At 43.4% G+C, this 14043-nt stretch overlaps 1 protein-coding gene across 3 annotated transcripts in view; it reads right to left on the bottom strand.

The window, feature by feature from the left end:
- Positions 1-13427, bottom strand: part of LOC120513575 (synuclein alpha interacting protein) — an 86399-nt gene extending 72972 nt beyond the window's left edge. Inside the window, exons 1-2 of one of the 3 annotated variants that reach the window (XM_039733140.1) lie at positions 13184-13427; positions 1197-1275 (exon numbers count right to left, since the gene is read on the bottom strand). The gene's annotated coding sequence lies outside the window, so the exon portion shown is untranslated. The remainder of the gene's footprint in view (positions 1-1196; positions 1276-13183) is intronic. The other 2 variants (XM_039733139.1, XM_039733142.1) reach the window with 2 other exon arrangements.
- Positions 13428-14043: the final 616 nt, after the last annotated feature.

Below are 14043 nucleotides of genomic sequence, written 5' to 3'. Positions count from 1 at the left end.
CAGTGTATCCTAAGTGGTGGCTGAAAATGTAAAGCACATGTGTCACCTAGAACCACTTCAAAGCAGCACAATACTTTACTAAAGGAAACAAACAGCACAGAAGAAAATGTGTGTGTACACTGCCCTCATACTTACTTGAGCAAGACTTTGGAGATACGCATTTGAGGAGAATCAAGCAGAACATTTAAAAAATTAATGGTTCGATATGGTTCCAAATCAACTCAAGAAGAAACTAATGCATAAAAATATGCATGATATTTTTATTTAATAACTTTTTACTCGAGGTACAATTTAAAAAATACTGCACTGTCAAAGCACTCACAACTTCTAGTCTTTTGGCAAAGGCAATGAATATTGAACATCTGCAGGGCTGTTGTGAGTTCATGAACTACAGAAATAAAAAATATGCCTTCTTTTGGTAGCCTAGTTCTTATGTAAAAATCCAAAAATAATACACCCTAGTAACCACATCCACAAGGAACCAGATACTTGGCCCCAAAGTAGGAGAGAGCAACTTAGGCCTTATGGCAACTACCACTGCTAATGTAGGCTGCAGCATTCATGTTAGGATGAAATCAAGCATAGCAGAGCTCAGCCTTTCCAAATCATGCCTTGGTTTAGGGGGAGGTGGAGGATTCTGTGTCAACATCTTTAATAAAGCAGATGTGACTCACTGCACTCTTGTTTCAAACCATAAACTGAGGTTTCTCTTCTTTCTCAGAACTAGTGGCAGCAGCACTGGGAGCAGTAGCACTAGGGCAGTAACCCTTCATAAGTTTTTGCTCAGTATTTTTTTAATTTTAATTAAATTATATTATTTGATACTTAAGTTCTGTTACACAGAATCCTGACTTTAGTTTCTCTTCCTAGTACTTTGCATCCTTATTCACTTTATCTTCTTCAGGTACTGATCATATAAAAATATGGAACCAATTTAATCAGTGTATCATCACCATAAATCTTCCTAAGCTGCATTTTCTTTTTGCTGAAGAATACATTTAATTTATAAGTGTTGTTTCAATAAAACCAAGCAATTGAAAATGTCTTTGTTTAACATACTTTTAATGCTGAAAGCATCTATTAGGCCATGTTAGGGTTTGAGGTTATTTTAATCATTATTATTTTTACACAGATTAATAAAAGGAATTTTTCAAACACTTTCTTGCATCTTTCTTTTTCCCATTTAAATTACTCACCTAAATTCAATAATAGTCCAGTAGAATTTCAACACCTTGTAGCCCCATAGTGGCCTGCTCAATTATTTCTAGAAATATCCTGGAAAAGAATTAATGCCAAAGAGTGCTCTTAAGTTCGCAACATTCAAATGCTGTACTTGAAGTTAGAAATTTAGAACTTGCCTTATTTACATTTCCCTGCCAAAATCCTACATTCAGTCCCATGACGATTTTCTGCTTCATGTAAGCTTTAATTATAAAGTCAAGGGAAAACTCCTATGTAAGGGTCAAGAATATGCCAAGGGTCAGAATATGCCAAGTGTATCCGCCATTTGTGTGAAGCCTATGCACTGTCCTGTTGTCTTGTGGGAGGCCTGTTTTCTCTGCAACTGCTTTCCTGTGGTTCCAGTCTTCCAACTACACTCTTTTTTTATTCTCTCCTTTTATATTTTTGGGCTGTCAATTCCACTGCCCCATCCTTTGTGCTCTGAAACTGACTAGAACATCTAAGAGCTACACTCTAGCAAATTCTGAAACTCCAAATTCCAAAGCTGAATTTTCCATTGACACAAGGTGAATTCCACTAGCAGTCAGGACTGAGGGGCAGCAGTGGGTAACCAACACTACACTTCAATTTGGGATGTGAGCCAGCCTTACATACAGTACGTCATACAGAGTGTATATCTGTGCACATGGTGCCCATGACCGAAAGAACTAAACCTCAAACTCAAAAAACCAAACCTTGAACTCAAAAAACTCAGAACTCATGCTTCTTGTCACTCGGACCAACCCACTTTCATTTGAGACTACTTGATGAATAAAATAATTTTGAGAAATACTATATGCATGTATTAGAGGTTTTACTTTTAATTTATTTATTTTTAAAGCAAAAAACATTGAAAATTAAAAATATATATTTTATAGTTTCTACTGCAAACATTAACTTTTGTCTGACTTAGAAATGACACTTGACCACCACTATCTATGCAAATATTTTCATTTTCATAAAATTAAAATTAAGACAGTAGAGAAAGTGCACAGTATAAAGTATAAATAATAATATTTATTAAACAATAATAATAAAGTATTTCATACTTTATTCCACAAACATAGACTATGATGTTATTTGTAAAACTTCTTAAAAATTAAACAGTGCAAACTACTGTAAATTTAATCACTGTCAAAAAAGAACCTTTTATTTCCATTATAGTTTGGTGGAAACTGAAATATTCAGTGAAAGACAGCTAAATTATTCCTGAGAGACATCTATGCCCCTGAAACCAGAATGCTGTCTTCTGAAACTATCATTATTTTCTCATTTGAGAAACAGACTGTAACTGCAGCTCTTCAGCTATACAATGCTATTCTAGGTAGAACACTGCTATCCAATATTATTTGTTTAAAATATTATGGGCAGCAGATACAACTAGCATTAGTGTTCAGCTGTGCAGCTATCATTGTTGTAATGAACTGTGGAATGAGGTGGCAGAAATACCAATTAGAAGTAGTACTATTATTTTAAGCTGAAATTTTGTAGTGTCTTCAGAGATTCCTAAAACCCTTCATTAAAAAAAAATGTAACCATGTTAAAGAAATGAACCTCACTATGTGAAAACCCACAATGTTACAAAATTTACATATAAGCACATTTCTTTGCTTGATGATTTTGATGCAGGAACTAACTGAAGGATCCCACTTCAATGCTTTGCAAAAGGTGGTCTGTGTCTTACACAGACCACACCCAAACTACTCAAAAATATCAGGTGTGCATTTTCATTTCCTGTGTTCCCCCACCCAGCATTTAACTAGTCTAAATTTATTTAAAATTTTAGACTGACAAAGCCCAATAGCAAGCGGAAGATATCCTTGCAGCTTTTTTCACTGATGCTCATCAGTAAAGTCTAAGTGTTTCACTAACATTCCTCAACTCATTCACAGTCCTATTACAGGGTAAGAAAGCATTATTATCCCCATCCAGAGGCTGGAAACAAAAGGGCTTACAGGAAGCCAGAGAAAACCACAGCAGAAGGGCCAGAACGAGAAGCACAGGAGCACACAGGTGTTCCTGTGTATCTATCCACATCTCCAGCCTGTACTGATCACTGCTAGAAGTGGGAGGTGCCTCTCACTGCAGTTCACTCACCCCACATACCTGACACCAAAAGGCTCAATGAAGACAACCTATATAAGAAAGCACACATCTTTCCTGGCTACAGCCATGCCATGATTTGGGCTGTGCTTAGCAGCTCGCAAGGCTGCCATCACAGAGACACAGGGTATTTCCTGTAGTCTTGAGTGTATTAATTACAACAAGGTTTCTTCTTTTCACAGGGTTTCACAGAACCACAAAACAGCGGAGGATGGAAAGGAGTTCTAGAGATCATCCAGTCCAACTCCTTGCCCATGCCTCAGCTGAAGCCTGTTGCCCAGGTCTGCACCATGTGGCTTTCGAGTACCTCCAAGGATGGAGAGACATTCCACCACCTCTGAGAAACCTGTGCCAGTTCTTGGCCACTGTGATAAACTGTTTCCTCAGCAAGGCTGATGATGACATCAAGCTGACAGTGCAGTTGACACTCCTGAAGGGTGGGATGCCATCCAAAGAGACCTGGACAGGCTCAAGAGGAGGGCACATGGGCTCGAGATGAGGTTCTACAAGATCAAGTGCAAGGCACTGCACCTGGACTGTGGCAATTCCCAGTATCAATCCAGGCTGGAGAATGAAGGGATTGAAAGCAGCCCCAAGGAGAAGGACCGGGAGGTACTGGTGAGAAGCTGGACATGACCTGGCCATGGGCACTCACAGCCCAGAAAGCCAAACACGTCCTGGGCTGCACCAAAAGCAGAGTGGGCAGCAGAAGAGGGAGGGGATTCTGCTCCTCTGCTCTGCTCTGGTGAGACCCCACTGCAGCGTCCAGCTCTGGGGTCCCAGCACAGGAAAGACAAGGACCTTCTGTATCAAGCCCAGAAGGGGGCCACAAAGATGATAAAAAGAATAGAACATGCCTCCTCGGAGAACTGGGATTGTTCAGCTTGGAGAAGGCCCTGAGGAAATCTCCTCATTGTGGTCTTTGGTACTTGAAGAAGGCCTACAACAAAGTTGGAGAGGCATTTTATGCCATGACTTGTGAAAATAAAACCAGAGGCAACAGTTTCAAACTAAAAACCAGGCAGTTTAGTTTGGGTATTAGGAACAAATCCTAATTTGTGGGACTAGTGAGGCACTGGAACAGGTTACCCAGAGAAGCGATGGATGTCCCACTCTGTCCCGCACCCTGAACCTCACAGTTTGAAGGTGCTGGAGTTGTTCAACATAAAGTATTAATCCTTTTCATAACAAAAATATAAAGCACTGTTTGATTGCCACATTACAAAAAGATGTTGCTACTGTTAATTTGCAGTTCTCTACTATATTTTCTTCTCATAAGTTAAAAGAATTAGATAATTTATTCAAGACCACTGCAGAAACCAGGCTTAGCTTGCATTCTTGTACAGCATCCAATGAACTAAGGCTGCTCTTTTTCCTCAGAAAGGTGTCAAGGACAGGAGTAAGAAACACATCTTTTAAAGAACTGTTTGATGTAAGATAAGAGAATATTTTATTTATTTCAGTTTAACCATTTATCTAGAAACAAAATATTTTCTTGGCAGACAAGTAAGCTGTAGCATTCCACCAGGCTGAAAAGCTCAGTTTCACCTTACTCCTCTACAGCATATCTCATATCACAGTAACAAATGAGCGTCTATTTTGTATTCCTCTTTGTCTGACAGTACAGATTTTATGTGAAACATTTTTATAGCATGAAAAAAACCCCATTGCACTAACTAATCCTTTCACGTTCTCATTTTTAAGCTATGTTTTCTCCCTTGTCTTTGTTAAATAGCATGGAAAGTGCATAGTGAAAGAAGTAAGACACTTGACAGATGTTTTTAGACTATATCCTTAGATACAGAACAGGGGTTTTTTGTTGTTGGTTGGTTGATTGTTTTTTAATGCAGAAAGAAAATCAATTTCTGCATTAAAAAAAATTATTAAAATCTGATGTGCAACTATACCTGTAGTCGAACTTCATTTATTAAGAGTACCTTAATAAGAAGGTTCACTGACTTCATTTTCAAGCAAATGGAGTAACCTAACAATTAATCTGACAAACCAAAAATATCCCTTACTACATAAACTAAAAACAAAAAAAAAAAAATCCCCAACCAACAATAAAACCCCCACAAACCAAACCAAGAAATTCTTAGCAGTGCAACGATCTTCCTTGAAATGCTGAAAAAACATACACATTCCTTTCCTTAAAAATAATTCTAAATCCTTTTAACAGAGTTGAATTGTGTTTTATATATTATAATGACCTTAGTGTTATTGCTGATATTTCTTATCATTTATATAATTTCACTTTTTTTCCCTTCCTAATTGTGCTCTAGATGCAACATTTTGATACATTGAAACATTTTAAAATGCTCACTTTCTAATTTGCCCCTTTAACCCAGTCTCTCATCTAGATTTTAACACTTGCAAAAATGAATTGCCTGGACATGATGGCTCTTTAAGGCTAAACTTAACAATCAAATTTGGAACAGGGACTATAAAATTAATTTTTGGAGTGGAAATTTGCCGGAAGTCTCTCTGACACTCTACTGCCCTTCCTACAATTCCTTAGAGAGGGGAATTAAATAGTGAGACAGTCAGTTAAACTCCATAGAAAAGCAGACTACCTCAGTAGAAAGAATAATGGATGTGCAGCCAGATGCAGAGCATCCACCAGCAATGCTGCAGGGGGCATGAAGCGGGCATGCTGTCCTGAATTTATGTCAGCATGTGTAGGCGCATCCATGACAGTGCAGATCCAGAGAGGACAGTTAAAAATAGCAGTGGAGACAGATGAAAGCAGACTTCAGCATGGTTTAATAATCTGTCCAGAAGGCTTGGAAAGCCCTCTCTTAAGTCTAGGCTGGCATGTCTTCACATCACATACAGATCAAAGCAATTACAGAGCTGTCTGCATGTCCTGCAATCACACTACTCGACTGCAGTGTAGACACATCCAGAAATAGTGCTACTGTAGATATGTTCATCTAAAAACTGCATTTGCAAAAAGAAAAGCCTGGAAGCATACTGTAAGCATATGGGACCTGATGAGGAACATATGCTGGAGAGAGTGTCCATTTTGCTAAATTCTATTAGCTGGAATTGTGGAGGACTTCCCTTATACTCCTGTACCATGTGTTGGTTGGCCTCGCCTGTGGGGATTCACAGAGTCAGGCCAGATTAACCTGAACCTTCAAGGACTGCAATTTGCCCAGTTTTACCATCTACAGAAGAGACACCATACACTCTACAGGCAGCTGGGAGAAACCTTGTGACATATAAACAACACTCATTCCTCTCTATTCCAACGCAGTGCCAATGCTGGGATCTGAGCCCCTAACCTAAGCAGGCGTATTAGCTACCTACTGATTCAAGGACAGTCATTCCAGAAGAACATCAAGACACCAATGCCCTTCTTTATCTATTAGTGCTGCTAACAAGTAGAGAACCTGCTCTGTGATGCAGAAACCCAGAGCTGATAAAATCCTTCAAATTCAGGACCTCCTCTCCTCCAACAGCGGTTTGCTGCATGGCACTAACATTACAGCTACTCTACTGGCTACAAAAAGCAAACCACGACAGACACTACATCCTCTCAAGGATGGCTTACTATCTTTTGTCCAGCAAGTGACAACAGGGATCCACGCATGTTCTTAAACTGACTGCATAGGCGAATTATTCACTCTGAGGAGATTTTGTGTGCATTTTGCTAAATCACAACCAGAAGTTAAGAAGGAATGCAGTTATTCAGCATATTTTGCTGCCTTATCATGAGAGTATAAAGACACACTAATGTTAACTCAGACAACTAAAGACCTGGGAGGAACTGGATCACAGCAGCAGGGATTACATACAGGCCAATTTACCATGGGAAGAATCAAGGTAGTAAAATACATAAAATTGTGGGTGCAGGGATAAACATTTTGTGCTGCTGCCTGTCTCTGTGGAAACCCTGAGCACATGCACAGTTGTGCTCCAATTAGTTGTCTGGACCTGAGCATCTCAGCACTCAAACACAGCAAAACCTCCAGTCACCCGGCAGTGCTATTCCAGCAGATTCCACTAAACTGGGAGAAGCTGCTGACTCCATTGAAGAGGTCCCCTGCAGACACCTTGACAAATTATAAGGCTGGGCAACCACCATCCATATGAAACATAAGGGCAAGAGCCATGCTCTGCACCTGGGACATGGCACTCCTGGCTGTAACGACAGACTGAGAAGCTGGAGAAGGAATGGAAGGTCCCATGGAACAGTATCTGATGGTTCGGCTCAAGAGCAAGTTGACTATGAGTCAACAGTATGCCCTAGCAGCCAAAAGGCCCTGGGGTGCATCAAGCACGTGGAAGAATTTCTCTGCCTTATAAATGTGAATTTGGTGACTACACAAGCACTACCCTCAGTTCTTGTCAACAAAAGAACAACACCCCACATCCTGGGGTGCATCAGTCACAGCATCACAGCTGGGCAAGGGAGGGGATTGTCCTGCTCTGCTCTGCACTGGGGCAGCCTCACCTCGAGTGCTGGGGGCAGTTCTGCGTGCCACAACACAAAAAAGACATTGAGCTGTTAGAGAGTGTCCAGAGGAGGGTAACAAGGAAGGTGAAGGGCCTTGGGGTGAAGCCGTGTGAGGAGTGGCTGAGGTCCCTTGGTCTGTTAAGGCTAGAGATGAGGAGACTGTGGGGAGACCTCACTGCAGCTACAAATTCCTTGTGAGGGGAAGAGGAGGGGGAGGCATTGATCTCTGCTCTGTGGTGACAGTGACAGGGCCCAAGAGAATGGCGTGAAGTTGTGCTAGGGGAAGTTTAGACTGGATATTAGGAAAAAGTTCTTCACACAGACGGTGAAGGTTCTTCACCCAGGAAAGTGGTCACAGCACCAAGCCTGTCAGAGTTTCAGTGTTAATGAGAAGCAAATAATTAATGATGTAAGTGAAACTCACTTTCCTGGTGATTCCATTCTGTAACTCAAGGTAAGTTCTTGGCCATGTCCTAGCAACAAACACAAATATTGTGCTTCATTCAGAGCTCAGCTTTGGATGAGTTAGTAAAATGGTAATATCCTAGATATTAAGATAATTCAGACACACAACTGAAGACTCTTTCCATGTAATAAGAGGAGAAGTGAGTACACTTAGAACAGCAGAATATGGGTCAGGGAATATGACACCATTTATTTATCTTACTAGCACTCTTCTGCTTCTGTGTGCGGTATATTTCTGAGATGTATTTTGCTTCATTTTGTTTGGCCCTTTTTTTTGTTTGCTTTTAAAAGCATCTTGGAGACAGCTTTTACAAATATTCAAATAAGCATCTTAACAGGCTGACAACTTCAATATTTAAAATCTTGAGCCCATTCAAAAACAGCTCATGGGATCTTCATAAATTTACTACTGTGACTCAACTGGATCTGACAGCATAGCATACAAAAGGCAGAATATTTACATCCAAATTTTAGTTAAAGAGAACATGAGGAATGTACATGCACGTATAAGCAGTTAAAGGTATTTCCTAATTCTATAAGTAAAAGAGGCGAGTCAGTATGGCAAGATCCTGCAAAAGAACGACATGGATGAATAACCCGCAGAGAAGCAGAACTTCAAATCACAATCACATGCATGTCCCTGTCATGCACATCACAGATTCATGGAATGGCAGGGATTGGAAGGGACCTCTGGAGATCACTGTATCCAGTCCCCCCGATAAAGCAGGCTCACCCAGAGCAGACCGCATAGGATCATGTCCAGGCTGGTCCAGGAAGGCGACTTCACAACCTCTCTGGGCAGCCTGTTCCAAGAAAGCTATGCAGCACAGCCTGATTTTTAGTCACAGATGTAAACAAGTTGGTTAAAATGGAGGGGGGGGGGGTTGAAGGGAAGTGCTAAGTTCCTGATTAGAATTTTATTTTAAATGGAAAGCTCCAGATTGATGCAGTAACAATAAAACAGAAGGGAGGAGAAGGGGGAAGATTTATATGTAAGAAGAGGTCATGTAGTACATGGTATTGAGTTTAAAAGATAAGTAAGACAATGCTTTTTTATCTGGTATAAACAAATATAATGCCAGCAGTTTGACTACAAACAAGAACTGAGGACGAAATTGAACCAAAAAGGAAATGATTACAGCAAACCTCACAAACCTAATGCTATGCTTTAACCAGAAAAAATACACTTTCAAGCACTGCTTCATAATTCTTTATGAAGTGCAAATCAGCCATATTCATACTCAAAATAAGCTTTTCCACTCCTTAACACACAAGAAAACATACCAAATGAAGGATTGCCCTGACTTCCAAACTGTGGTAGCTGAATTGTACTTTTCTTTGATAAGTCTAAGACCTTCAAACCTCTGAATCACTGGGTGCTTTATTGTAGATGAGGAAATCATAGTTCCACCTTCGACAGGTAAACAGCACACAATATTTCTACCACAAAAATTAATTAATTATTTTCCTCCCTCAGTTCAGAAGTCTGTTAGGGACTTAAATCAATAAAGTATCTGATGCATATGTTCTATCTTCTTGTTTCCAATGATTCCAATGTGCATATAAATCTATCATAGAACCACATTTGCATTTAAAGAGAAATTCCCTTGTGTTTACTATGCACCTGCTTCATGTAAGCCTATCTTTTCTACCTCCTTTGAGAAACAACAGATCTGCCAGAAAAAGGGGGAGCTCAGACACAATGTCACTCCAAGTCCTCTTGCCAATTATCTAAGCATCATTTCCTTCAGTTTAGTTTAGTTGTGGTGCTATTCAGAAAAGTGCTGAAAAGAATTACTATTTGCCCTTCCAAAATCCAATGTTTCTCAACTTTTTCTAACATATTTTTCATTTTGACAGTGATCATATAGATTTCAACTGTAAAAAAACCACTGTATTTGCTAAGCAACACAAAGTAAAGCACTGACAAATAGATTACTTACAGACTTGCACATGAAAAATATAAACTTTTACTTGGCATTTATTTTAATTTTAATTTTTGTCCTGCATAAGGAAGGATGAGAATATTCTCCTCTTGACATCTACCTGAAAAGAGATGGTTTATTCTAGTAAAATTGAAATAAAACAATAATTATTCCCTGCCTCCTTAGTTCCCTGCCTGCCTCTAGAGCTTCACACACACAATCAAAGACAGACAAGGGTGCAGATAAAGCTCTGCTACACACCTCATCTAGTCAGCTGAAACATTTAAACACCAGATGAGGGAGATAATTTGCTGCATCCCACAAAGGCCGCTGAACTACTGCCGTTGTGCTCATGAGGTGCAGCATCACCACTTCAAGACACCAAACTACACCAAACTATGTCACAGGACCATCATCTCTGCACCACTGCCAACGGGACTTTTGTGCTGGTGTCTGTGACAGATGAGCCACCCCACGGGACTGCCTCTGGCTGTCTGCTCTCCTTTTCTTGCTGGCATATCCGGCACGTAGAGGCAGTGCTACTTGTGTGTCTGCATTTCAGAGGACAGAAGCTACAGCAGCTCTAGCGGGGCTGTCACGCTTTGCCTTTACTGCTTGTAATCAGACAAGTGTCCAAGGACAGAGCTGCTGTGGAATTAGGCAAAGGTCTGAGACATCCTGGAAGAGGACTGCAAGAAAGAGAGCTGTGCCAATGCAAGTGGTATTCCACCTCAGATGTGTGTGTGACTTCTTGCACCTATGGAGTCCACATGGGAACAGATTTCAGCTGCGAGGAAAAATGGCCAACTCGAAAGCAGAGGGACACTTCATAGTTTTTCAAGCTCTGTTGATGCCCAGTCAAGAAACATTTACAAAATACCTAACATTTGGGATTGTGGTTTTGCAATTATGAAAAAAATTACTTATTGCTGATTCACAGTACCCCGTTAAGGGACTGAATCTTCAAGGGTACCTTCAGTCACCTTGTCCAAGCAGACTCATTTTACATACAGCTCTTTGTAAACTTGGAAGCTGGCCCCAAAGAACACATGACATACTTACTTTCCATGTTGCTGTCATCAGAGAAAAAGATATTAAGACAAGCAGTTTCTAGCTAATGTAAGCTACTATCTTCTACAGAACTTACTTACCTGAAAGACTGCCCAGCTCCTTATTCGAAAATTACACTTAAAAAAAAGCCTTTTGAGTAGCCTGCACTGGACTGCTTGCTCAAAAAATAAGGAGATTTTTTTTTAAACCAGTCTCCTTGAATTTGGAGGTAACTCTACACTGGGCCAGTACTCTGATGTAGTTTTATTTTACTCACTTTTTGAACAAGCTGCAAGTCACACACGTGCTTTCTGCAGCACCCTGAACCAATGACACAGACCACAAATCACAAACACCTGAAAAATAAGTGAACTGCCAGTTGAAGACAGTGTAAGTGACCGTATTAAGCAGAATGGCCAGTCTGCACAAGTCAGTCTTATACCACATACCCCTTACAAAGGGAGCCTTTTCACTACAGGCCTTTCCACAAATGGGCTATAGTGATGAGGCAAGTGTCTCTTTGACTACTGAACAGGTCAAATTATAATTGTTTCATTCAGATGAAAAGTGCTCCCCACTGTGTTTGAACTACCTCTTGAGCAATCCCCCAAGCCTGCTCTTGCAACCAGTTTTTCAGCTTACCTGCTAAATCTTAAAAATATGCCTCCAGTATTCCACAAGGCATATTTGCAGGCTTAGCAGTCATGAAAACTGAAGTGGTTTACCAAGTTCACCAACCATGAGCTCACACAAGAGCAAGTTGCAGAGGATTTTAGGGTGAAGAATCTCATTTTTATGGGTGGTAGTAAGACAAGAGGTCATGCTTTTTATGGCTTGCTGGAAGCACATGCAATGCATATAACTCCTAAATTCAGTAAGGGCAAGGACACCATTAAAAGTCTGCTACAGCATGCTACAGAAGGCTAAATGCACGCACATCATTCAATATAATTTCTGACTACAGGATCAGTGCTATTTGCACAAAATATAAAATTATTTTGATTTCCCACTGGTATGATTGTGTATCTTTCTTCAGCCATTTAAATAACAAAGAAGGATCCAACAGTCAAGCAATTTGCTTCAGTACTATTTATTTAAACATTTTTTCAGCTACCTTTTGCTGTTGGAATGCTGAGGTACAAAACGAGGCTAAGATGCTAAGATTTTCCACGGGAAACACAGGCACTAGCAGTTTTTCAGTGGGTTTTGAGGTGAGGGGACTGTTTGAGGACCGGTTGTGACTGATTAATAACCCTGTAAGAGATGTGGCTTTAAGCCAATCATATTCTTTATATATCCAGTACCATCAGAACCTGATCCTCGAGCTCTTCTTTATATAAATTACATCTGCTCATATAAAGCATTCATTGATACGGGTATGAAAAAGGTTTGATCCCCGCTGCCGCAAAAACACGATTTTGGACTGACCCAAGCATAAGCCCTGGAGCATGTTTCTACCAGGCAACTTGGCATTTGTTTCCCCACAGTTACAAACTGCTTGATTTTCTTCCAGATTTCGGCTTGCCCGGCGGGACAGGAGGGTGCTGAGGGCTGGGTGCCCGCCCGGACGCCCGGCTCCGAGCAGAGCAGCGGCAGATCTGCGGCGGGGGTGAGCGTCCGCGGCTCACACCGCGCCACAGGCACTCCGCAAGGCTGACATCACGGACGTGCTCAGCCCCAGCGAAACCCCCCGCGCTCAGCCCTGATTTCATGCGGAAAGCGCTTCCCCGGGGCGGGCTGGAGGGGCCGGGCTCGCCCCGCTCGCTGCCGCCCGCCGCCCTCGCCTCCCGCCGCCCGGCAGCCCCGCTGCGCTGCCCCCGGGGCCGCCTCGCCGGGGAGAGCGCCTCCAGCGCCACCCGCGCCCCCCCCGGGGCTCGGCTCCGCGCTGCCTCTCCCACCGCCCCGGGGGCAGCGCTGTCGGCGGCAACAAAGCCCCCGTCCGCTCCGCTCCGCTCACCTCACCCCCGCGCTCCGCTCGGCCGCGGCCGTCCCACGGCAGCCAGGGTGATGGAGACGGGGGAGGACCCAGGTGCCGCCTCTCGGCTGCCGCCCCCCGCCACTCCCCGCCGGTGCAGGCAGCGCTCCGGCAGCGGCCCGGCTCCCGCCGCCCCGCCCTCCGCCCTGCCCTGCCACCGGGCAGCGGCCGGCAGGAGCGGGAGGAGGAGAGGGAGAGGGAGAAGGAAGGAGGGAGCGAGGGACGGAGGGAGGGGAGGGGGCGGCTCCGCCCGGCTCCGCTGCGTCACAATGCGGGGGGCGCTGCCACGTGACCGGCAGCGCGGGGCGGGGGCTGCGCGGGACCCCGCGCTGAGGCGGCTGAGGCGGCGGGACGGGCCCGCGGCCTCAGCGCTGCCCCCGGGCCGCCTCCCCGCCGCCTCAGCGCTGCCCCCGGGCTGCCTCCCCGCCACCGCCACCACAACCGCCCCCACCGCCCCGCGGGTCCTGAATCGCCGGGAGCGAGTGCCCGCGGCGTCTGAAAACGCTGCTCCGGCGTGACCAGTGCGAAGCGCGTGGCACGCCGCTGCGCTACAAATAATGGAAATGCAGAGCTGGAGCCTGAAAATGCCGAGTTCAATCCCCTCGCGTCTGTTTAAAATAAAACTCCATGGGTTTGGGGTAGATTTTTTTTTTTTTAAATCTGCTGTAAAACCTGGAAAGGCTCGCTGCATCGCTCTTGTTCTCAGGTTGGCGTGGGCAGAGGCGGTGGCGTCCGCGGGTACGCAGTGCCGCCCAGCTGGTCCCACCTGCCTTGGCAGGGAACCAGCGCCCTCCCCGACAGCGCTGCCGAAGGTGCTGCTGCGCCCCGCCGCTGCCGGGGCT

Source organism: Passer montanus, unplaced genomic scaffold, assembly GCF_014805655.1.
Source record: "Passer montanus isolate IOZ18808 unplaced genomic scaffold, ASM1480565v1 scaffold83, whole genome shotgun sequence".
Taxonomy (NCBI): domain Eukaryota; kingdom Metazoa; phylum Chordata; class Aves; order Passeriformes; family Passeridae; genus Passer; species Passer montanus.
The sequence above is the reverse complement of the archived record's forward strand: the minus strand, read 5'-3'. Positions and strand labels throughout refer to the sequence as shown.